Source organism: Halichoerus grypus, chromosome 4 (genome assembly GCF_964656455.1).
Source record: "Halichoerus grypus chromosome 4, mHalGry1.hap1.1, whole genome shotgun sequence".
Classification (NCBI taxonomy): Eukaryota; Metazoa; Chordata; class Mammalia; order Carnivora; family Phocidae; genus Halichoerus; species Halichoerus grypus.
Window position 1 is genome coordinate 90398375 of NC_135715.1, and position 27674 is coordinate 90426048.

Sequence of the window (27674 nt, forward strand, 5' to 3'; positions counted from 1 at the left end):
TGTGCTGGGAAAATTGGACAGCTATATACAGAAGAATGAAACTCAACCATTCTCTAACACCATACACAAAGATAAACTCAAAATGGATGAAAGACCTCAATGTGAGACAGGAATCCATCAAAATCCTAGAGGTGAACATAGGCAGTAACCTCTTTGACATTGCCCACAGCAACTTCTTTCAAGATACATCTCCAAAGGCAAGTGAAACAAAAGCAAAAATGAACTTTTGGGACTTCATCAAGATAAAAAGCTTCTGCACAACAAAAGAAAGAGTCAACAAAACAAAGAGGCAACCCACAGAATGGCAGAAGATATTTGCTAATGACACCACAGATAAAGGGCTTGTATCCAAGATCTATAAAGAACTTCTCAAACTCAACACCCAAAAAACAAATAATCAAGTCAAAAAATGGGCAGAAGACATGAACAGACACTTCTCTGAAGAAGACATACAAATGGTAACAGACACATGAAAAAATGTTCATCATCATTAGCCAGCAGGGAAATTCAAATCAAAACCACATTGAGATACCACCTTATACCAGTTAGAATGGCAAAAATGGACAAGGCAAGAAACAACAAATGTTGGAAAGGTTGTGGAGAAAGGGGAACCCTCTTACACTATTGGTGGGAATGCAATTTGGTACAGCCACTTTGGAAAACAGTCTGGAGGTTCCTCAAAAAATTAAAAATAGAGCTACCCCATGACCCAGCAATTGCACTTCTGGGTATTTACTCCAAAGACACAGATGTAGTGAAAAGAAGGGGCACATGCACCCTAATGTTCATAGCAGCAATGTCCTCAATAGCCAAACTGTGGAAAGAGCCGAGATGCCCTTCAACAGATGAATGGATAAAGAAGATGTGGTCCATATATACAATGGAATATTACTCAGCCATCAGAAAGGATGAATGCCCAAGTTTTACATCAACATGGATGGGAATGGAGGAGATTATGCTAAGTGAAATAAGTCAAGCATAGAAAGTCAATTATCATATGGTTTCACTTATTTGTGGAATATAAAAAATAGCATGAAGGACATTAGGAGAAGGAAGGGAAAAATGAAGGGAGCAATCAGAGGGGGAGACGAACCATTAGAGACTATGGACTCCAAAAACAAACTGAGGATTTTAGAGGGGGAGGGGTGGGGGGATGGGTTAGCCCGGTGATGGGTATTAAGGAGGGCACATACTGCATGCAGTACTGGGTGTTATATGAAAACAATAAATCATGGAACACTACATCAAAAACTAATGATGTATTGTATGGTGACTAACATAACATAAAAAAAAAAAAAAAGAAGAGTGTGGCTGGGATGCCCCACTCTGACATGGTTCCTGGTTCCTCCACTGACCCTATTTGGGAACACTGATGCCACAAGTGGGTAAATATTTGCTAGCTATTACACAGGATAAGTAAAGCAACAGAGGCATCCTAGTCAAGATTTTCTTGGTCATTAACAATAGAAGAACATGCAGCCAGCTTAAGCCAAAAGGGAGTTGCATTATATGGGGAAGATTACTCCCTAAACTGGGAGTGATAGAGTGCAGCAGGGCCACACTGGGACCTCAAGCCAGGAACCAGCTGCAGGCAGCAATCTCATTCTCTCTCTGTCTCTCTCTCTGCCTCTGTTTCTCTTTCTCTCATCTCTCACTTCTACTTCTGTCTGAGTGTCTGATCCATTATTTAATTTCTGCTTATTGAATTTCTGTTCTTGTTTTTGTTCACTTGCATCTTCAAAATTGGAGTCATTCACATTATTATTATGTGAGACATTCATAAAATAAATGGAGATAAATAAATTCCCAGTCCATTTCTAAGAAGTAGAATCTTATTGGCTCAATTTGAGTGTAATCAACTATTCCAAAATTATGTCCTGATCCATTTCAGAGATGATGGAAAACATCTCAGATAATGGGGATCATCATGCTCATGGCAGATATTCTAAAAAGGGTCTGCTTTAGCTGAAAAGAGCCCAGAGGTGACAATAACATGATCCTACAGAGGGCTGCCAGTAATTCACTGTGAGATGTAAGGGTGATCGTGTTGTCACATCTCACATCCCATTGAGAACCAGTACTGCTCAGACTAATCTGACAGCTAACTGAAGTTTTTTCCCCTCCCTTTATTTTTCTCAGGTATCTCTTCTGATTTTGGGCATATCCCTCACAAATTTGTGAACATCACTGGAGAAGACAGTCTCTAAATAGAAGAGAATTACTCTTTATTCAAGGACATAAAGAAGACAGCTATTCACATTTGCTGGAAAATCCAAAGGAGCTATCAAGTTTCACTAACTATTTGAGGTTCTATGGCAAGTAATCTTTCTATAAAATTAAGGAATATATGAATCCCCTTCCCTTGTTCCCATGAAGGCTAACTCATTAATCTGATTCGATGACTTCAATGACTAGAGTATTAATAAGTACTGACTTTTACTTAAAGTTATAAAGAATAATGAAATCCATTTAATGATATGGACCAGTCAATTCGAAATGTATATCACTCAAGAATTGAAAAAGAAAGGCACATCCAGAGGGACACAAGAACTGACATCTCCTTTACCTGGAACAGAAGCCATAGAGGCATAATCTAGTAGGAACAGTTAGGTGGCAATTTTGATGAATTGCTGGGAACTAAGTGAGTGTTAACATAAGAGTGAGACACTCCTTGGGGTTGCAGTGTTAGGGAGATCAATAAATTTTCATAACTTCTACTTACTTCTAGTAACCTCTCCTAGTTCTCATGATGAAAATCTGATAAAAGATCCTTGCATGGTTCTATCATGGAGAGAGGAAGAATAATCATGAAATGCACTCAATCTTCACAACAAATGCCTATACTCTAGGGAAATAATTTTTGCAAGCATGTTCTCAGCTTGGGTTAAACATTCATCTTACTCTATCTGCCTCTAGCCTTCCTATTTCACTTAAGGAGGTAGGACTTTGTCAACAGGGGGAAGGAACTGATAACTGAATCAAAATATTATAGAATGCTACTCCTCTACACCACCACTCCTGCAGGGATCTAGTATAAAAAATAAGAGTAGGCAGAAGCTACAAAAAAAGTTTTAAAACTAATACCCCAAAAAGTACTTAGGGAAGTCCAAAGTCAAAAGGGAGACAAAACAAGGACAATAGAGAAATCTGAAGCTTCTCACACTTAGGTCTACAGTTCAATTCTAGCCAGTTCACATAAATCTTCACACTGAAACTTTGTCTCTGTTAATTCCTAGAGCCCTATACAGTATATACACTTTTAACAAAAACAATAAATCATAAAGCATGCAAAAAAGCAATCATTAGTATGTAAAGGCAACAAAAGTATCAGAACCAAATTAAAACATAAACAGATGATGGAATTGTCAGTTAGGGAATTTTAAAAATCTATAATTAATATGTTAAGAGTTTTAGTGGAAAAGAACACACAAAAATAAATGGACAGTATAAGTGGAGAAATAGAAACTTAAAAAAAAAAAAGAAACAATAAAAATACTAGAAATAAGGGTGCCTGGGTCACTCAGTCAGTTAAGCATCTGCCTTTGGCTCAGGTCATGATCCTTGAGACCTGGGATTGAGCCCTCTATCAGGCTCCCCACTCAGCTGGGAGTCTGCTTCTCCCTCTGACCCTCCCTCCTCTTGTGTTCTCTCTTCCTCTCATTCTCTTTCTCAAATAGATAAATAAAATCTTTTTAAAATGCTAGAAATACAAAATCATTGTAACAGAAATACAAATGCCTTTCATGGGCTCAATAGTGAACTTGATGTAGCTGAGGAAAGAATCAGTGAGCTTAAAGATAAGAGAAATTTTCTAAACTGGAATAAAAATAGAAAAAAGCATTAAAACAAAATAAGCAAAATACCAATTTCAAAAGATATAACGTGAAGATTTGGTATAACAGAAGAAAAAACAGACAGATGGACTGGAAAAAAAAAATGTGAGGTAATAATGAAAAAGAATTTTCCAAAATCATTCACAGATATCAACTACAAATCCAGAAACCTCATAGAACACCAAGCATCAAAAGCACAGAAAAAGAACAGAAAACACTACACATCTAGGATTATTTAATTCAAACTATAGGAAAGTGATAGAAAAGAAAAAGTCCTTAAAAGCAAAACAAAATGTTAAAAACCTTGTCAGGAGGAGAATAAGGATAACAATTACAAAATACCTTTCAACAGAAACCATGTATACAAGAAAAGAGTAGAGTAAAAGTTTTAAAGAAAAAAAAAAACAAAAAACCCTACCAACCCCAATTTTTACATCAAAAGATGTATTCAGATAGATAATGATAGATGATAGATAGATGATAGATGATGATAAATGATAGATAGATTGTAGGTAGATGGTAGATGATAGATAGATAGATGATAGATGATAGAGAGATGATAGATAGATAGATATAGATAGATAGATAGATAGATAGATAGATAGATAGATAGATAGATAATAGCTAGATATTTACAAAGTGAAGGAAAAATAAAAATTTTATCATGCAAACAAAACTGAGGAAATACATCATGGTCAGACAAGGTCTGAAAAAAAAATGTGAAAGGAACTTCAGGCAGAAGAATAAAAATGATATATATGTGTCAAAAACTTGGATGTTTTTAAGAAAAGGAAATCATTAGAAAAGGAATAAATGAAAACAAATTTAAATGTAAAGAATGAGATAGGTTAAAAGTAAAGAGGTAGAAAATGATAAGCCATGCTAAGCCCTAATCAAAAGAAAGCTGAAGTAGCTGTATTAATTTCAGACAAAGTTTAATTCAGATTAAGACATTATCAGGGATAAATATGAGCATTGCATAATATAAAGAGACAATTATCCAATAAAACAAAAAGAAAAGGAAAACAAAAAGAAAAAAAATACCAGAAGCCTCACAAATCAACAACAAAAATAGCAATCTTAAATGTGTAAAAGAGAATGTCAAAACGCAAGAGGCAGTGACTGATATAAACTGATGGAACTAATAGGAAAAATAGGGAAAACTAATATTTTAATCAGAGATTTGAACATACTTCTTTCAGTGATTAAAATATAAAACAGGTAGAAAATCAGTAAGAATATAGATGACATGAATAGAGCTATTAGTCAACTTAAAGTTGACATTTACAACTACAATAACATCCAATACATCCACCAAGGCTATAATATACATTCTTCTCAAGCTCAAATAGAATATTCACAAAGATTCATTGTGGGCCATAAAACCCACCTTAACACATATAAAGAACATAGAAATCATACAAAGTACTTTTTCAAATCAAAATGGAATTAAATACTATATGAATAACAGAAAAAAATCACCAAATATCTGGAAATGAAACAACACACCATTAAATAATCCAGAGAAGTTTAAAGAGGATTTTAAAAAAATATTTTGATACTAATAAAAATGAAAATAATGCATCAACATTTTTGAGATGCAGCAAAAGCAGTAACATGAGGAAAGTATATAGCATTAAATTCCTATGTTATAAAAAAAGCAATATATAAAATTGAGAACATAAGATTCTCCCTAGGTATTTAGAGAGAGAAGAACAATTTAAGTCTAAAGTAGAAGAAAATAAATAATAAAAATTGGAGCAGAATTCAATGAAATTGAAAACAGGAAAATGTGAAAAAGTAATGAAAACAAAACCTTTGAAAAGATCAATGAAATTAATAAACTTTCAATTTAATCATGAAAAAAGGAGAGAAGATGCAATTTAACAAAATTATAAATGAAAGACATATCACTATTGAGTCCATAAACAAAAAAGAAAATAAAAGGATATTACCCACAACAGATATACATCTAATTATAGCAATAATAACAGTAAATGTTAATGGGTTAAACTGTCCAGCTTATCAGGTTGAATTTGTAAAAAGTTGTAATATATGCTGTTTATAGGAGACTCACTTTATTTTTTTTTAAAGATTTATTTATTTATTTATTTGGGAGAGAGAGAGCAGACTCACCACTGAGCCCAGAGCCCAGGGTGGGGTTCGATCTCAGGACCCATGAGATCATGACCTGAGCCAAAACCAAGAGTTGCTCAACTGACTGAGCCACTCAGGCACCCCCAGGAGACTCAGTTTAGATAAAAGGTTCAGAGATATTGAAGGTAAAACAACATGAAAAATACGTTATAAAAAGATTAACCACAAGAAAGCCGGAGAAGCTAGAATAATATTACACAAAGTAGATTTCAGTCCAAGTAAATGATAGTAGAGAAAGATAGGGACATTGTATAATGGCAAAGGATCAATCCTGTAGGAAGCTACAATTATATACATATATAAACCTAATAATAGAGTTCCAATATACATGAAGCAAATACAGACAGAAATAAGGAGGAAAATAGACAAAACAGTAATAGTTGGAGACTTCAATACCTCACTTTCAAAGTGGATAAACCAGTAGACAAAAGATCAAGAAGGAAATGGAAAGCTTGAATAACACTATAACACTGTAAACTAAATAGACCTAACAAGTGTAGAGAGCATATATATTCTTCTCACGTGCACGTGGAACATTCTTAAGGAAAGATGATATGGTAGGACATAGATAAATCTCAATAAATTAATTAAATTAAAGATAAAAATAGGGGCGCCTGGGTGGCTCAGATGGTTAAGCGTCTGCCTTCGGCTCAGGTCATGATCCCGGGGTCCTGGGATCGAGCCCCACATTGGGCTCCTGGCTCAGCCAGGAGTCTGCTTCTCCCTCTGCCTCTCCCACTGCTCATGCTCTCTCTCTCTGTATCTCTGTGTCTCAAATGAATAAATAAAAATCTTTAAATAAAAAAAAAAAGATAAAAATAATACAAGTATGTTCTCTGAACACAGTGAAATAGATCTAGAAGTCAACAGTAAGAAAAGATTTGAGAAAATCACAAGTACGAAGAAATTAAGCACACATCATTAATAATAAATAAGTCAAGAAAATTCAAAATGGATTATAAAATATTTTGAGGTGACCAAAAATGAAGACACAATGCAGCAAAACTTAAGAGATAAGGAATATTAAATTCCCTAGTAACAACATACACCACACACGCAGATCTTAATTTCTACTGCCATTCTCCAATAAAAGGAACCAGAGTTCCTTGGAGAAATGGCTGATTCTAGTGTCGAGACAACAAATATATAAACCTGGTGTGCAAGAAAGTAAACAAATACTTTTTTTTTAAGTATTTTTTAACAAAGCAAAACAACAAAACAAAGATGAGGTATGTCAAAAGATGTAGAAACCACCAAAAGAGCTTCCAATGGCCAAATCTTGGCCAATTTGAGCAATAAAATAAATCAAATTATAAAATAAATATACATGAATCTGGATACATAAATATTGAGTACATAAATAAAAGGGGTAAAAATATACAAGGCTACCCTGAAGAAGAATTTCAAATAATTTATGTACATACCTGGTTCTCAAGGTGTTGGAACATAATACCTCACTCCTTAAGTGGTTTATAAACCATATGAATTGTTCTTAAATATTTTTATATACTATCTCTCTTTCTTAAAATTTATTTTCACTCATTTCCGGTCATTGTCTTGATCTTATTCTGTTGATATTCATTATGTATATTATTTGATCTATTCAGCTTCTTGGGCATTTATTTTCTTGTAATTATTTTCTCTGTTTTTTATTTTTTAGTTTTTTTGTTTTGTGTATAGTATTCCAGGTTTTGTGTTCAGTTTAAATATCAGTGACATGCCTAAAGTCATTCAGTGATTTAGAAAGTCAGTACAAAAATTAGTATTATCCAATTTCTAATTTTTAATTCCTACCATTATAACATGAATCTTCTTTCTACTCTTTCTAGACTACAAATGTATATATTTTGACCATTTAAAATTTCACATTTCCATTAGTCCTCCTATCCCTACTAATTAACATTATAAAGACAACAAAGAATAACTGTAGTATTCAATATTCCTAATTCAATATAATATTGTATTTTATACCTCCTTTTCTTTATTTCTGAATAAAAATATTTTTTCTTCTGTATTTTTATTTTAGTATTCTATGTTAGATTAAACAAATAAATATAATAATATTTATTATTATACTGTCAATAAAATGTATTCAGGTAACTATCAAATGGCTCTTGATATGTAACCCATATATCTGAATTACTCCTTTTAAATGGAAGAAAAGAAACCAAATAATAAAATCATACATTATCTCTTTTGAAAACAGAAATGCTTTACTTTTTTTTTTTTTTTGTATCATCTCTCAAAAGCTTCATGAAAGTGGGAGAAATACACATCCTTAGATTTAGAAAATACATCAAAATGTGGTCAGGTAATTGGAATGTGTGTGAGTTCAAGATAAGAATGAAGAAACTGGTGAATTTTTTTTTTTTTTAAAGATTTATTTATTTGACAGAGAGAGAGACAGCGAGAGAGGGAACACAAGCAGGGGGAGTGGGAGAGGGAGAAGCAGGCTTCCCGCGGAGCAGGGAGCCCTATGCGGGGCTCGATCCCAGGACCCTAGGATCATGACCTGAGCTGAAGGCAGACGCTTAACAACTGAGCCACCCAGGCGCCCCGAAACTGGTGAATTTTAAATGTGATGATATTTTCTTAGAAAAATTAAATATCCAGTCAGTCTTCACAGGGAAACAGGACTATGAATATGAAGATATTTTTGATCCTCTGAGAGCAGGGTTAGAATGCATGCCAAATGTCTAGAGGAGAGAGTGATTGCTTCTTAAATTACTTTTTTACTGAATTCATGAGAAATAAACCTCAAATATATATGTCACAGGGACTTCTAGTACAGTCAAGATGGAATCAACTGATCTGTTCCTGCTTCTCCGCAATTATAAACCCTGGAAATAATGCAAGAGAGAACCAAAAAGGAAATATAAAAGGTGAAAAAAAGAAGACTCTTCAACTGAAGGGACAAGTAGCATTCATGTGTCTTACAACCTCCACACCCAACAGAAAAAGGTGACCCAGGCCTGAGGTCTGGTGGCTCCCAGTTGAGCAACCAAGGCAACCCAGATAGAATTATTCTTACTCCACTTTAAATAGGAGTACCATCAACACAAAGTGAGTCCCACAAAAAGACCAAGGATGATGCACTGGAAACCACACTAACAATAACTGAAGATAAGTGGAAAGTGCACTCTTTCACTGACTGGCCTGAGACTCTCTCCCGACATGTAGGGAAACTGCACAGTTGGAGATAATGGGCAATGGGGATGTCACTACAACAAGCACCCAGTCCAGGGAGTCTCTGTCTTTGCAGGTCAGAACTTGTGTTCTAAACCTAAATAGAGTGATTGCCTCCTAAACTAAATTACTTAAATAGGGCCTGGAACTTCCTAATATAAAAGCCAAAATGCCCAGCATAAAATGGACAAATATCCATTATACAAAGAACCTGAAAAAAATAGCAACCTGAATGAGAAAAGATATAAAAAAGCATGTAAATAACCACGATGAATTAGATGTTTGGATCTTTTAACAAGGATTTTAAGCAACCATAATTTAAAAAAATATTCAAAAGAATTACAAATTCTCCTGAAACAAATGAAAAACAAGAAAATCTCAGCAAAACATGAAAGTTATTAAAAAAGAACTTGGGTGTGCCTGGGTAGTTCAGTCAAGTAAGCATCCAACTAGTGGCTTCGGCTCAGGTAATGATCTTGGGGTAATGAGAGCCCTGGGTCAGGCTCTGCACTCAGTGGGAAGTCTCCTTGATGGTTCTCTCCCTCTGCCCCTTCCTCCACTCATGCGTGCGCACACATTCTTTCTCTCTTTGTTCTCTTTCTCTAAAATAAATAAAATTTTAAGCAAACTTAAAAAAAAAGAAAATGGAAATTATAAAACTGAAAAATAAAATAAAAACTTTTTTAAAAAGTCAGATGTGCTCAACAATAGAATGGAGATGACAAAAGATAGAAACAGGAAACTTAAGGATGGGTGAAAAGAATTTACTCAATTTGAACAACAGAAGGAAAATAAACTGAAAATAAAAATCAACAGAGTGTTAGGGACCTGTGGTATAAGTAGAAAATATTCAAAATTCATATGACTGGAGTCTCATAAGAAGAGGAGGAATACAGATGGATTGAAAAAGCTTTTGAAGAAATAGAAATAAAATACACTACATTCTGTAAAAAATCACAAAATCACACATTCAACAAACTGAGCAATATCATAGAATAGAAACAAGTAAGTCTATGCCAAAGCATGTCAAAATTAAAATTCTGAAAACTATACACAAAAAAGAAGTCACAAAATTGGCCAGAGATATATAATGTAAGACCTGCTGAGGAATATCAATTCAATTTATTACATTTTCTCCTCTGAGCCATGGAGGTCAGAAGGAAGTGGCATGACACCTTTTAGGTACTGAAAATAAAGAAATGCCAAATATATTACGTACATCCAACAAGACTTTCCTTCAGGAAGTAAGAAGAAATAAAGACAGTGCTCAAGTGAAGTATAACTAAAATAATTTGTCACTAAAAGGAGAATTACTAAAAGAAGTTATTTGAAAACATAGGCAATGATAAAAGTAGAAATACTGGAGCAACAGCAAAGAAGAAGGAACAGAAAACCAAAATATGGGGAGTCATATTAAACAATCCTCCTAATGAGTTTGGTAAATCATATGTGATGATTGACACACAATTTGTAAAATAATATGATATTCAAGACAATGATATTTAAAACTGTGAAGTGCAGACCCAAAGAGAAGAAAAATTTTTACAATGCAATTAAAGTGGACTGTGAAGTCACATAGGTATATGGCATCACTGAGAGCAACACCTATAAGGAATTAAAAAATTGACACACTCATAAATAGTATAAATAAATCAAGATGAAATCCTAAAAAATGTGTGAGTAATCAATAAAAATATTTAAAAAGAGAAAAATAAGGAATAACAGAAAACTAAGAATCATATAAAATTCTTAAGAATTTCAATAACTACCTTAAATTTAAATGGTCTAAATATAGCATTTAAAAGGGAGATACTGACAGAATAAATTTTAAAAATAGTCTCAAATAGGGCGCCTGGGTGTCTCAGTCGTTAAGCGTCTGCCTTCGGCTCAGGTCATGATCCCGGGGTCCTGGGATCAAGTCCCGCATCGGGCTCCCTGCTCCGCAGGAAGCCTGCTTCTCCCTCTCCCACTCCCCCTGCTTGTGTTCCTGCTCTCACTATGTCTCTCTCTGTCAAATAAATAAATAAAATCTTTAAAAAAATAAAAATAAAAAATAAAATAAAAATAAAAATAAAAATAGCCTCAAATATATGCTGTTTACAAGAAACTCACTTTAAATTCAACAAAATAGGTAGATTGAAGGTAAAATGATGAGAAAAGTTATATCATGTGAAAATTAATTTTCAAAAATTCAGGATGTCTGCATTAATATCTGATAAAGTAAACATTACAATAAGGGATTTCTAGACCCAAAGAACAATAATATATAATGATAAAAACAGTATTGCATCTGAGATACAATGATCCTAAATGTGTATGATCCAAAAAACATGGCCTAAAAATATAGTAGCAGAAGGAAAAAAAAAGGTAAAGATAAAAGAAGGGCACCTGGGTGGCTCAGTCGGTTGAGCATCTCACTCCTGATTTTGGTACAGGTCATTATCTCAGGGTCATGAGAATGAGATATGTGTTGGGCTCTGAGCTGGGCATGGAGTCTGCTTAAGACTCTCTCCCTCTGCCCCTCCCCCCACCCCATGCGTGTTCTCTCTAAAACTAAATAAGTAAATCTTTAAAAAAAAAAGTGAAAGGAGAAATAGAAAATTACACAATTATAATTGGAGACATCAATATTTTCTTGATAAAATTATTAGGCAGAGAAACTGTAGAAGACCTGAACAACCAAATCAAACAATAGTACCTAATTGACATATATCACACACTTCATGCAATAATTGCATAATACATAATTTCTAGCACACATGGAATATTCATCAAGGTAAACCATATTCAGGGGCATAAAATGAACCTCAACATGTTTAAAATAATGTAAATAATAAAGAGTAAATTATTTGATCATAATGGAATGAAACTAGGAATAAATGGTAAAAAAAAAACAAGAAAATCTCTAAATACTCAGAAATTAAATAATACACATAAAAATTCATGATTCAAACACTAAATCTGAAAGGAAAGAAGACATAATAATTAGAACAGAATGAAATGAAAACACAGGTTCAAGATGGTGATGTAGGAAGACCCTGAACTCACCTCCTTGAAAGGACTTTACAGCTACATATGGAAAATTTTCCTCTGAGAAAAAATGAAAGCTTGGCTGAGTAATGATTACACATTAGGCAAATGAGAAGAAAACTTCAGTGAAGCAGGTAAGAGAGGCTAGGACACAAACTCACCATAAACCCCAACCCTGGTGCAGTAACCCACAATCAGGAGGAAGCTCAAATCTCAGAACTTCTCAATGAGGAGTGATGGGTTTGAACCCCACATTGCACAACCTAACTTTTAAGACCTGCACCTAACCCTCTAATTTTGAAAACCAACAAGGCTCCCAAAACATCTAATTTTGAAAACCAACAAGGCTCAAGTCCCAAGACCCGCAAGACTGTAGCAAACTGAAAAGTGGATCTTAGGAAGCTCATGCACTCACTCACTTGCCCCAGGGCCCAACTCTTAGGCAGTTGGTCATGCCTAGACTGAAAGTGAAGGACACTCACCTGCTTATATAAAGGTATCATCCTGAGGGGCAGGCATCTAATTTAACACAAAAATCTAGGAGCCTACTGAAACATTCTCCAAGGATGGAGATTGGCAGTTACTATCTTTGTGCTCACCCTTTGTTGTCTTCCAGAGTACCAGTATCTCCTGGAAGGGAGCTTTCGAACATATCTGGTGCCCTGATTTTTGTGGCTGCTTCCCAAGGAATGTTTCTTAATTGTCTGGCTCTGAAGACCAGGGAAGTTTGTGTTCCAGGTTCAATGGGAGCAAGTATCACTGAGTCACTCAGAAAGGGGATTACACCCTCGCCTCATGCCCAATTTTTGTGGCTGTTGCCAGAGGACATCACCTAAGTCTGGTGACCAGTGGGGCTTATAGTTGTGGGTCCCAAGGATTGTAATGAACACAGAGTTTCTAAACAGCTACCACTCCCAGAGCATGGCAAGAGGCAACAAACTCAGGATCTTGGTCTTTCTATGAAGGAGATCTATTAACTAATTTCCATACCTGTGGCCTAAGGGGTAGGTTTCTAATTAAACATGCACCTAGGGATTAACTAATCCTTGCCAGAGACCTCAAAGGGCTGGCACTATTTTTTGTGCTCTCTCATTGCAGTGTGCTATAGGGCCAGTGTTGCCCAGTAAGGAGCTTTACAAGCATCTGGTCACTAATTTTTATATCTAGTGTCTCAGTGTCTGTAGTTACAACCCAGCAGGTGCCTTGTGATCTGGTGGCCACTGGGACTTGCATTCCCAGGTTCCAGGGAATACGGTGATCATAGAGATAGTTCCTGGTAGGCTACCACCCACAGAATGCTACATAGAGAGCAGACTAGGGCATACCACCCAGTCTTTTGTGAAGGAGGCCTCTTGTCTTGGAGCTTAGGCTGAAGAGCAAGCATCAGGTTTGGCACACATTTAGTGGCCTATAGAGTTGCTCTCAAGGAATGTAGAGTATGGATGCCATCTTGGCACTTCTCTCTACCTTGCTCCAGCTCACTGTTACCTCCTAGAAAATAGCTTATATACATATCTGCAGCCCTGATTTTTGCAATTGTTTCCAAGGGACATATTCAGATCACCTGGATCTGGTGGCCAGTGGAGATTACATTTGCAGTTCCACAGGACCGTATATATTTGCATATTTTTAAAAGCTGCTGCCTGAGGGTCTGACTTCCAATCAGCTTGAATGTAGGCGCTGAGATCCTCCCCTTTAAACCACTGATGGATCTTGCCACACAATCAACTACTGAGAGCTATTAAAAATATAATAGGCTGCTTAGAGAAGAACAAACTTGTGAAAGACAGGAGCTAGGGAAGGGTTGAATGGTAATGGCCAGTCACATGAGGGCCACTCTTTCAAGACTACGAGAGGTAATTGTTTCATCTTCATCTAGTTGGTATAGAAACCAAGAGTCAAGCAAAATGAAAAAAAAATCAAAAGACTATGTTCCAAATGAAAGAACAGGATAAATTATTGAAACAACAACAAAGGATTTAGAATTTTATGTAAACTTAGTTGGTAAAGCAGTAACAGAGTTTGAGAAGATTACTCCAGTTTTGAAAGAAGTTCTACAGTGGGTAAAGTGCTATAAAACATCAATGCGTGTGGGTGCCGGGAGGGCTCAATTGGTTGAGTCTGCCTTTGGCTCAGGTCATGATCCCAGGGTCCTGGGATCAAGTCCCATATCGGGCTCCTGGCTGAGCAGGGAACCTGCTTCTCCCTCTGCCTGCTGCTCCCCCTACTTGTGCTCTCACTCTCTCTCTCTCTGACAAATAGATAAATAAAATCTTTTAAAAATAAATAAATAAATAAATAATAAATCAATAAATAAATAAATAAAAGTAGAACCTGGTTTTTTGAAAAAGATAAACAAAATTGGCCAATTTTTGGCTGATTTACTAAGATAAGAAGACACAGGTTTCAAACAAATGAAATCACAAAAATGAGAAAATAGTACAACTGATACCATAGAAATACAAAGGACCAGAAAAGACTACTGTGAATAATTATATGCCAACAAATTGGACAACCTTGAAGAAATGGACAAATTCCTAAAAATATACCATCTACCAAGCATGAATCATAAAAAAAGAAAATCTGAACAGAGCTATTACTAGCAAGGAAATTGAATTAGTAATGAAAAACCTCCAAAAAACAGAAGTCCAAGACCATTGGCAAATTCTACCAAACATTCAAAAAGATTTAATACTTCTTTTTCTCAAACTCGTCCAAGAAATTAAGGAGAGAGAATACTTCAAAACTTATTTTACAAGGCAAGAATTACCCTGTCAAACTAGACAAGGAGACCACAAAAAGGAAGTTACAGACCAATATCCCTGATAAGAATAGAAGGAAAAATCCTCAACAAAATAGTAGAAAATCAAATTCAGCAATATACTGATAGGATCATACACCATGATCAAGTGTGATTTATTCCAGGGATGCAACATTTGCTTATAAATTAACATGATACACCACATTAACTAAATGAAGGATAAAAAATCATATGATTTGAATACATGCAAAAACAATTTTGACAAAATTCAACATCCAGTTATGATAACAACTTTCAACAAAGTGGGTATGGATGAAACATACTTCAAAATAAAGGGCGCCTGGGTGGCTCAGTTGTTAAGCATCTGCCTTTGGCTCAGGTCATGATCCCAGGGTCCTGGGGTCGAGCCCTGCATCGGGCTCCCTGCTCCGTGGGAAGCCTGCTTCTCCCTCTCCCACTCCCCCTGCTTGTGTTCCCTCTCTTGTTGTGTCTCTCTCTGTCAAATAAATAAAATCTTTAAAAAATAATAATAATAATAAAGTCCAGGGCACCTGGGTGGCTCAGTCAGTTAAGCGTCTAACCTATAATTTTGCCTCAGGTCATGATCTCAGGGTAGTGATATCTAGCCTTGCATGGGAGTCCAAGCTCAGTGGGGAGTCTGCTTGTCCCTCTCCCTCCTTTTTGCCCCTCCCCCTGCTCATGTTCTCTCTCTCTCTAAAATAAATAAATTAAATATATTTTTCAAAAATCTATAAAAAATAATAATGAAGACTATTTTTGAGAAGCCAACAGTAAACATAATACTCAATGGTAAAAAATGAAAAGTGTTTTTTTTAAGATCAGAAACAAGACAAGGATGTTCATGCTTGCCAGTTTTATTCCACATAGTATTGAAAGTTTTAGCAAGAGCAGTTAGGTAGGAAAAAGAAATAAAGGCATCCCAATTAGAAAGGAAGAAGTAAAATTTTCACTATTTATGAACAACATGATTTCATACATAAAAAATCCTAAAGTTTCTGCCACAACACTGTTAGAACTAATATACAAAATCAGTAGTTTCAGGGTATAGAATCAATATACAAATGTCTGTTGTGTTCTTATACACTAACAATAAACTATCAGAAATAAAAATTAAGAAAACCCAAAAGAATCCACCAAAAAATTGCTAGAACTGATACACAAATTCACTAAAATTGCAGGATACAAAATCAATATATATAAATCTGTGGCATTTCCATACACCAGTAACAAAGAAGCATAAAGAGAAATCAAAGTATCAATCCCATTTGCGATTGCACCAAAAACCAAAAGATACCTAAGAATAAATCTGAACAAAAGGTAAATATCTGTACTCTGAAAACTTATGAAAGTTGTGGAAGACACAAAGAAATGAAAAAACATTCCATGCTCATGGATTGGAAGAAAAAATATTGTTAAAATGTCTATGCTACCCAAAGCAATCTATACATTCAATGGAGTCCCTATCAAAATACCAGTTCTATTTTCACATAAATAGAACAAACAATCCTAAAAATCTGTATGGAACCACAAAACTAATAGTCAAAGTAATCTTGAAAAAGAAGAATGAAGCTGGAAGGATTATGCTCCCTGATTTCAAACTTGATTACAAGGCTATAGTAATCAAAACAGTATGGTGTTGGCAAAAAACAAAACAAAACAAAACAAAAAAACAGATACATATGTCAATGGAACAAAATAGAAAGCTCAGAAATAAGCCCACACATGTATGTCAACTAATTTGCAATGAAGGATCCAAAAAATATAAAATTGTTAAAGGATGGTCTCTTCAATAAATGGTTTTGGGGAAATTGGACAGTCATATAGAAAAGTGATTCTGGGCCCCTGTATCATATCATACACAAAAATTAATTCAAAATGGATTAAGACTTTTAAAAATTAAAAATAGAACTACACTGGGTATTTATACAAAGAAATGAAAAACACTAACTTTAAAAAGATATATGAATCCTTGGGCACCTGGGTGGCTCAGTCGTTAAGCGTCTGCCTTCAGCTCAGGTCTTAATCCCAGGGTCCAGGGATCGAGCCCCACATCGGGCTCCCTGCTCCATGGGAAGCCTGCTTCTCCCTCTCCCACTCCCCCTGCTTGTGTTCCCTCTCTTGCTGTGTCTCTCTCTGTCAAATAAATAAATAAAGTCTTAAAAAAAAAAAGATATATGAACCCTCATGTTCATTGCAGCATTATTTATAATAGCCAAAATATGGAAACAACCCAAGTGTCCATCAGTGAAGGAAAGGATGAAGAAATTGTTATATATATTATATACATTGTTATATATATATAAATTGTTATATATATATAAATTGTTATATATATATATATAAATTGTTATATATATATGTGTATATATATATATGTATATATATATATGTATATATATATATATATACACACACACAGTTGTATACATACACACAGTGGAACATTATTCAGCCATAAAAAAAATGAAGTCTTACCACTCATGACAACATGGATGGACCTAGAGAGCATTAAGCTAAGTGAAATAAATCACACAAACATGAATACTGTATGATCTATTTTATATGTGTAATCTAAAAAAAAAAAAAAATCCACACTCATAGATAAAGAGAACAGATTGGTGGTTGCCATAGGTGGAGGTTAGGGGGGTGGAAGAAATGAGTTAAGAAAAGATTAAAAAAAATAAAAGCAGCAACTATGTATCTCCTAGTTCTCTTTACTGAAAGGCATAAAAATAATGACTAACACTGTTTTCAATGAGAACTGACTAAATCCATGTTGTGGGCTCTAAATACTATCTCATTGAAAGGAATCAGGGTTTGGAACATCTTTTCAAACAAGATATCAAAAACCCTATCAAAGATAAAAACTAATATTATAGATGTATTTATTAAATATAAAATACATAGCATATATACACATCCATATGTGTGTGTGTGTGTGTATAAAATCCAACATATCAATATATGTGAGACATAGCTAAAGCAGTAATAAAAGAAAAATTTATGGTCATGCATACTCACCAGAGGAAAAGTAGAAGAAATGTCTTAAATCAATAATCTAAATGCCTACACAGATAAAGAACAGCAACAAAAATGTTTAACAAAATAAACTTAAAGCAAACAGAAGGAAGAATAAATCAATAAGAACAAAATTAAGAAAAATAGAGAGTCAATAAAACAAACCCAGGTATTTAAAAATTTCAATAAATTAATAAACCCTTAGTAATACTGACAAGGATAAAAAAAAGACACAAAGTACCAATATCAAAAATGAAACAGGAGGGGTGCCTGGGTGGCTCAGTTGGTTAAGCGACTGCCTTCGGCTCAGGTCATGATCTCAGGGTCCTGGGATCGAGCCCCGCATCGGGCTCCCTGCTCGGCAAGAAGCCTGCTTCTCCCTCTCCCACTCCCCCTGCTTGTGTTCCCTCTCTCGCTGTCTCTCTCTGTGTCAAATAAATAAATAAAATCTTAAAAAAAAAAAAAAAAGAATGAAACAGGAAATATCAGTATAGATTGTGCAGTTAGTTTTAAAGGGTAATAAGGGAATACTAAAAATACATTTATTTTCATGAGTGTGATAACCGAAAAAAAAAAGGACAACTTCTTCAAGAAACACATTAACAAAATTCAACCAAGATGAAATAATAAAATTGAATTAATAATTTCAAACTTCTAAAAAACAAATCGCCAGCCTGACATGATTTTATTAGAAAATGTTACCAAACATTTAAAGTAGAATTAATACCCAATTTACACAATCTCTTACAGAAAGTAGAAGAGAGAAGACTTCTCAATATATTTTATGAAGCCATACTTATCCTGACAACAAAATCAGATAAAGATAGTGCAAAACAGTAAGAAACAGAAGAAAATAAAAGACAAAAATAAAAACACAGGCTAAATCTTGTGAATTTAGATGCAAAAATAATATTTTTAAAAATTAATCCAACAATGAATAAAAATTGTATAGTATAACCAAGTAGGATTGCACAATATCAATGTTAAAAAAGAAAAATCATATGATCATACCAATTGATCCATAAATGCACTTAACCAAAATCCAATACATTCATTATAAAATCTCCCATAAAAATATAAATAGAGGGAAATTAAAACAGTTTGGTAAGGTACATACACACAAAAAGCATCCAGCTTACATAACACTTAACATTGAAAGACTAAATGCTGGCCTCCTAAGATTACAAGTAAGGGAGATGTCCACTCTCACCATTTTACTTATAATTAATTTAATACTGTAATTTCTAATCATGCAAGAAAGAAAGAAAAATAAGTGAAAGGCAGAAAGGAACATAATAAAGAGCATTTTATTTATTTTCTGCAAAAAATGTCTTTATAGAAAACCACAAGGAATTTACAAAATACAATTCTAGAACTAATAAATGAGTTCAATAAAGTCACAGGATAGAAGATCAAGATGCAAGATTTAATTACATTTCCATATACTAACAATGACCTTGCAGAAATGAAAATTAAAAGCATGACACCAAAGAATATGAAATACTTTGATATACACTTTAGAAAATATATACAGTATCTGTTGATAAAAACTAGAAAATGCTGTTTTTAAAAAAATCAAATAAGACTTAAGCAAATGGGGATACATGAACTGAAAAACCCACTGTAGTAAAGGTAACAGTTCTCCTTAAACTGATGTACAGGTTTAATGAAATTTCTATCAAAATTCAAGCAAAGATTTTTTTGTAGTCATAAGTAGGCTTATTCTAAAGTTAAAATGAAAAGGCACACACCGTAGAAGTGTTAAAACTACCCTTAAAAAGAAGAAACAAAGTAGAACAAATCACTGAATCCGATATTAACACTTATTATACAACTATAGTGATCAAGACAGTGTAGTGTTTATAGAGGTATAGAAACATAGATAAAAATAAAATAGAGTGCCCCAAAAATAAATCCACACAAATATGCTCAAACAACTTTTTACAAGGTTGCAAAAGCAATTCAATGGAGGAAAGATAGTTTTTTCAATAAATAGTGCTAAAGTGATTGACTCTACATGAGCAAAATAATGAACCTCAACCTAAACTTCATAGCTTATAGAAAAATTAATTTAAATAAATCACAGTTAAATATAGTACATAAAACTAGAAAACTTTTAGAAAAACATAGAAGATAATCTTTGATATCTAGGGCTAGGCAAATAATTCTTAGACTTTAAACCAAAAACATAATCTGTAATAAGGAAAAATTGATAAATTTGACCTCATGAAAAATTAATTTTCTTTTTTTTCTGCAAAAGACACTGTTAGCAGATGAAAATACAAGCTACACACTGGGAGGAAGTATTTACAAACCACATACCTGGCAATGAAACCTCATGTAGAATATATAAAATAGGCTCTAAACTCAACAGTAAAAATTCAAACAATCCAATTAAAAAATGGGTAAAAAAGCATGAAGATGCATTTCAGTAAGTAGAATATACAGATGGCAACTAAACTCATGAAAAGATGTTCAATATTATTAACCATTAGGAAAATGCAAATTAAACCACAATATGGTATTAATAAATACCCTTCAGAATGATTAAAATAAAGAAGTAGTGACAACACCAAAAACTGACGGAGGATGTGGAGAAACAGGATTATATATACAATGCTGGTGGGAATTTAAGACGGTATATTCACAATGGGAAATGGTTTTCCAGGTTCTTATAAATCTAAACATGCAATTACAACATGTCCCAGGAATTTTACTCTTGGATATTTATCCCAGAAACATGAAAACATCTGTTTACATAAAATTTCTTCTTGAGGGACACCTGGGAGGCTCAGTCGGTTAAGCATCTGCCTTCAGCTCAGGTCATGATCCCAGGGTCCTGGAATCGAGTCCTGCATCAGGCTCCCTGCTGCAGGGAGCCTGCTTCTCCCTCTGCCTGCCGCTCCCCCTGCTTGTGCTTCTCTCTCTCTCTCTGACAAATAAATTAATAAATAATCTTAAAAAAATAAATAAAATAAAATTTCTACTTGAATGTCTATATCAGCTTTATTTGTAATAGCCAAGAACTGGTTACAACTCAGATGTCATTCAATGAGGGAATGGTTAAACAAACTGTGGTACATACATCTTACCCAGTAATTTAAAAAATAATAATGAAATATTAATGTACCCCATGACTTGAATGAATATCCTGAGAATCATGTCAAAAAAAAAAAAAATTCAAAAGTTTACCTACTATATCATTTCATTTATTTAATATTCTTTAATTTACAAAATAAAAATACATATATATACATGATTGTCTCAGTTTAGGAATGGAGATTGAGAGTGAGCCTGGTGATTATAACAGCTATGGCAAAAAATGGACAGCACGAGTTAATTTTGGTGATGGATTTATTTTGAACGTTGACATTGTCATTACCAATATTCTCATTCCCTTATTGTACTAAGGTTTTTTATTGTTATGTTAATCACCATACATTACATCATTAGTTTTTGATGTAGTGTTCCATGATTAATTGTTTGCGCATAACACCCAGTGCTCCATGCAGAACGTGCCCTCTTTAATACCCATCACCAGGCTAACCCATCCTCCCACCACCTCCCCTCTAGAACCCTCAGTTTGTTTTTCAGAATCCATTGTCTCTCATCGTTCGTCTCCCCCTCCAATTTGCCCCCTTCATTCTTGCCCTCCTGCTATCTGCTTCTTTTTTTCTTTCTTAACATATATTGCATTATTTGTTTCAGAGGTACAGATCTGTGATTCAACAGTCTTGCACAATTCACAGCACTCATCATAGCACATACCCTCCTCAATGTCTATCACCCAGCCACCCCATCCCTCCCACCCCCCCACTCCAGCAACCCTCAGTTTGTTTCCTGAGATTAAGAATTCCTCATATCAGTGAGGTCACATGATACATGTCTTTCTCTCATTGACTTATTTCGCTCAGCATAACACCCTGCAGTTCTATCCACGTCGTTGCAAATGGCAAGATCTCATTCCTTTTGATGGCTGCATAATATTCCATTGTATATATATACCACGTCTTCTTTATCCATTCATCTGTCAATAGACATCTTGGCTCTTTCCACAGTTTGGCTATTGTGGACATTGTTGCTATAAACATCGGGGTGCACGTACCCTTCGGATCCCTACATTTGTATCGTTGGGGTAAATACCCAGTAGTGCAATTGCTGGATCGTATGGAAGCTCTGTTTTCAACTTTTTATGGAACCTCCATACTGTTTTCCAGAGTGGCTGCATCAGCTTGCATTCCCAGCAACAGTGTAGGAGGGTTCCCCTTTCTCCTCATCCTCGCCAACATCTGTCGATTCCTGACTTGTTAATTTTAGCCATTCTGACTGGTGTAAGGTGGTATCTCATTGAGGTTTTGATTTGGATTTCCCTGATGCTGAGCGATGTTGAGCACTTTTTCAAGTGTCTGTTGGCCATTTGGATGTCTTCTCTGGAAAAATGTCTGTTCATGTCTTCTGCCCATTTCTTGATTGGATTATTTGTTCTTTGGGTATTGACTTTGATAAGTTCTTTATACTTTTTGGATACTAGCCCTTTATCTCATATGTCATTTGCAAATATCTTCTCCCATTCTGTCGGTTGTCTTTTGGTTTTGTTGACTGTGCAAAAGCTTTTTATCTTGAAGTCCCAATAGTTCATTTTTGCCCTTGCTTCCCTTGCCTTTGGTGATGTTTCTAAGAAGTAGCTGTGGCTGAGGTCGAAGAGTTTGCTGCCTGTGTTCTCCTTTAGGATGTTGATGGACTCCGGTCTCACATTGAGGTCTTTCAAACATTTTGAGTCAATTTCTGTGTGTGGTGTAAGAAAATGGTCCAGTTTCATTCTTCTGCATGTGGCTGTCCAATTTTCCCAACACCATTTGTTGAAGAGACTGTCTTTTTGCCATTGGACATTCTTTCCTGCCTTGTCAAAGATTAGTTGACCATAGAGTTGAAGGTCCATTTCTGGGCTCTCTATTCTGTTCCATTGATCTTTGTGTCTGTTTTTGTGCAAGTACCATACTGTCTTGATGATGACAGCTTTGTAATAGAGCTGGAAGTCCGGAATTGTGATGCCACCAGCTTTGCTTTTCTTTTTCAACATTCCTCTGGCTATTCGGGGTCTTTTCTGGTTCCATACAAATTTTAGGATTATATGTTCCATTTCTTTGAAAAAAGTTAATGGTATTTTGATGGGGATTGCATTGAATGTGTAGATTGCTCTAGGTAGCATTGACATCTTCACAATATTTCTTCTTCCATTCCATGAACATGGAACGTTTTTCCATTTCTTTGTGTCTTCCTCAATTACTTTCATGAGTATTTTATAATTTTCTGAGTACAGGTCCTTTCCATCTTTGGTTAGATTTATTCCTAGGTATCTTATGGTTTTGGATGCAATTGTAAATGGGATCGACTCCTTAATCTCTCTTTCTTCTGACTTGTTGTTGGTGTATAGGAATGCCACTGATTTCTGTGCATTGATTTTATATCCTGCCACTTTCGTGAATTCTTGTATGAGTTCTAGCAGTTTTGGGGTGGAGTCTTTTGGGTTTTCCACATAAAGTATCATATCATCTGCACACAGTGACAGTTTGACTTCTTCATTGCCAATTTGGATGCCTTTTTTTTCTTTTTGTTGTCTGATTGCTGTGGCTAAGACTTCTAATACTATGTTGAATAGCAGTGGTGATAGTGGACATCCCTGCCACGTTCCTGACCTTATGGGGAAAGCTCTCACTTTTTCCCCTTTGAGACTGATATTTGCTATGATTTTCATAGATGGCTTTTATGATGTTCAGGTATGTACCCTCTATTCCTATACTCTAGACTTTTGATCAAGAAAGGATGCTGTACCTTGTCAAATGCTTTTTTTGCATCTATGGAGAGGATCATATGATTCTTGTTCTTTCTTTTGTTAATGTATTGTATCATGTTGATTGATTTGCGGATGTTGAACCAACCTTGCAGCCCAGGGATAAATCCGACTTGGTCGTGGTGAATAATCCTTTTAATGTACTGTTGGATCCTATTGGCTAGTATTTTGGTGAGAATTTTTGCATCCATGTTCATCAAGGATATTGGTCTGTAATTCTCCCTTTTGATGGGGTCTTTGTCTGGTTTTGGGACCAAGGTAATGGTGGCATCACAAAACGAGTTTGGAAGTTCTCCTTCCATTTCTATTTTTTGGAACAGTTTCAGAAGAATAGGTATTAATTCTTCTTTAAATGTCCGTAGAATTCCCCTGGGAAGCCATCTGGCCCTGGGCTTTTGTTTGTTGGGAGATTTTTGATGACTGCTTCAATTTCCTTAGTGGTTATAGGTCTGTTCAGGTTTTCTATTTCTTCCTGGCTCAGTTTTGGTAGTTTATACATATCTAGGAATGCATCCATTTCTTCCAGGTTATCTAATTTGTTGGCATAGAGTTGCTCATAATATGTTCTTATAATTGTTTGTATTTCTTTGGTGTTGGTTGTGATATCTCCTCTTTCATTCATGATTTTATTTATTTGGGTCCTTTCTCTTTTCTTTTTGATAAGTCTGGCTATGTGTTTATCAATCTTGTTAATTCTTTCAAAGAACCAGCTCCTAGTTTTGTTGATCTGTTCTACTGTTCTTTTGGTTTCTATTTCATTGATTTCTGCTCTGATCTTTATTATTTCTCTTCTCCTGCTGGGTTTAGGCTTTATTTGCTGTTCTTTCTCCAGCTCCTTTAGGTGTAGGGTTTGGTTGAGTATTTGAGACTTTTCTTGTTTCTTGAGAAAGGCTGTATTGCTATATACTTTCCTCTTAGTACTGCCTTTGTGACATCCCAGAGATTTTGAACAGCTGTGTTTTCATTTTCATTGGTTTCCATGAATTTTTTAAATTCTTCTTTAATTTCCTGGTTGACCCATTCATTCTTTAGTAGGATGCTCTTTACCCTCCAAGTATTTGAGTTCTTTCCGACTTTCCTCTTGTGATTGAGTTCTAGTTTCAAAGCACTGTGGTCTGAAAATATGCAGGTAATAATCCCAATCTTTTGGTACCAGTTGAGACCTGATTTTTGACCTAGGATGTGATCTATCCTGGAGAATGTTCCATGGACACTAGAGAAAAATGTGTATTCCATTGCTTTGATGGAATGTTCTGAATATATCTGTGAAGCCCATTTGGTCCAGTGTGTCATTTAAAGTCTTTATTCCCTTGTTGATCTTTTGCTTAGATGATCTGTCCAATTCAGTGAGGGGGATGTTTAAGTTCCCCACTATTATTGTATTGTTATCAATGTGTTTCTTTGCTTTTGTTATTAATTGGCTTATATAATTGGCTGCTCCCTTGTTAGGGGCATAGATATTTATAATTGTTAGATCTTCTTGTTGGATAGACCCTTTAAGTAGGATATAGTGTCCTTCCTCATATCTTTACAGTCTTTGGTTTAAAATCTAATTTGTCTGATATAAGGATTGCCACCCCAGCTTTCTTTTGGTGTCCATTAGCATGGTAAATGGTTTTCCACCCCCTCACTTTCAATCTGGAGGTGTCTTTGGGTCTAAAATGAGTCTCTTGCAGACAGCATATCGATGGGTCTTGTCTTTTTATCCAATCTGATAGCCTTGTCTTTTGATTGGGGCATTTAGCCCATTTACATTCAGGGTATCTATTGAAAGATATGAATTTAGTGCCATTGTATTGCCTGTAAGGTGACTGTTACTGTATATTATCTGTGTTCCTTTCTGGTCTATGTTGCTTTTTGGCTCTCTCTTTGCTTAGAGGACCCCTTTCAATATTTCTTGTAGGGCTGGTTTTGTGTTTGCAAATTCCTTTAGTTTTTGTTTGTCTTGGAAGCTTTTTATCTCTCCTTCTCTTTTCAATGACAGCCTAGCTGGCTATAGTATTCTTGGCTGCATATTTTTGTTCCCTGCAAGCTTTCAGTACAGCTTTGGAGGACGAGAGTGAAGATGGCGGCCTCCCAATCTTCCCCCCAGAGGAGCCGAGAACTTGGGGCCCTGCTCCTCAGTGAGCCCCCAGAGAAAAGCAGTCAGTCACTCTCCTCTCCCTGGTCTCCAGCCACACTCCATGCTCCCCTGGTCTGTGACCAAGCATTTCTGTCTCTGGCACCCGACTTGGTGTGGAGTCTCCAAACCCAGCAAATCCCTGTGATGTGCTCCTGTGTCGCTCCTCCCGGGGGAGGAAGGGGAGTGTCCCCGTATATGCCGCTTGTTGGGTCCCTGCTGGAGGAGCAGTGGCCCGACTGTGCCACAGATCACGGTTTATGGCAACCCCGAGCTGAGAGCCCACGCCTCGGCTCCGTCTCTGAAGCCGGCTTCTCCACTCCTATACCTGGGAGCTCTGCCGCACTCAGCACCCCCGGTCTTTCTGTGACCCCGAGGGTCCTGAGACCACACTGTCCCAGAAGGGTTTCACCCCCCATTAGCCACTGGAGCGACATCCCTCAGCGGAGCCGACTTCTAAAAGTTCCAATTTTGTGCTCCACTGCTCTATCACTTGCCGGTAGCGACCGATGGAGGCCCCCTCCCCCGCCATCTATCCTCCCAAATATTGCCTCAGATTCACTTCTCCGCACGTCCTACCTTCCAGAAAGTTGTCTCTTTTCTGTTCAGAGAGTTGTTGCTATTCTTTTCTTCGATCTCCTGTTGAGTTCATAGGTGTTCAGAATGGTTTGATCCCTATCCAGCTGACTTCCTGAGACAGATGAAATCCAGGTCTCCTACTCCTCCACCATCTTGCTCTGCCCCCCTCTGTACTAGGGTTTTTAAAAGGTATTACCATTAGGGGAAACTTAGTAATGGATTCTGGGATCTTTGTATTGTTTCTTACAACTGCATGTGAACCTACAAGTATCTTAAAAAATGTTTACTTAAAAAAATCTATAGTTTGTGATGTAATACTGAATACTATTAATACACTTACTTAGAGATAGGTAGGTGAGGTGGAAATGTAGTCATAGTACAGTTGGAATGGTTTTTCAGATTGATATGTAATAGCACTATTTTTATACTACTTTTATATTTTTATTATTTTTTTAAATTTTATTTTATTATGTTATGTTAATCACCATACATCACATCATTAGTTTTTGATGTAGTGTTCCATGATTCATTGTTTGCGTATAACACCCAGTGCTCCCTGTAATACATGCCCTCCTTAATACCCATCACCAAACTAACCCATCCCCCACCCTCTCCCCTCTAAAACCCTCAGTTTGTTTCTCAGAGTCCATAGTCTCTCATGGTTTGTCTCCCCCTCCGATTTCCACCCCCTTCATATTTCCTTCCTACTATCTTCTTTTTTAAAAAACATATAATGTATTATTTCTTTCAGAGGTACAGGTCTGTGATTCATCAGTCTTACACAATTCACAGCACTCACCATAGCACATACCCTCCCCAATGTCCATCACCCAGCTACCTGATCCCTCCCACCCACCCTCACCACTCCAGCAACCCTCAGTTTGTTTCCTGAGGTTAAGAGTCTCTTATAGATTGTCTCCCTCTCTGGTTTCATCTTGTTTCATTTTTTCCTCCCTTCCCCTACAGTCCTCTTTTCTGTTTCTCAAATTCCTCATATCAGTGAGATCATATGATCCTTCTGTTTCTCTGATTGACTTATTTTGCTTAGCATAATACCCTCTAGTTCCATCCACATTGTTGCAAATGGCAAGAATTCGTTTTTTTGATGGCTGCATAATA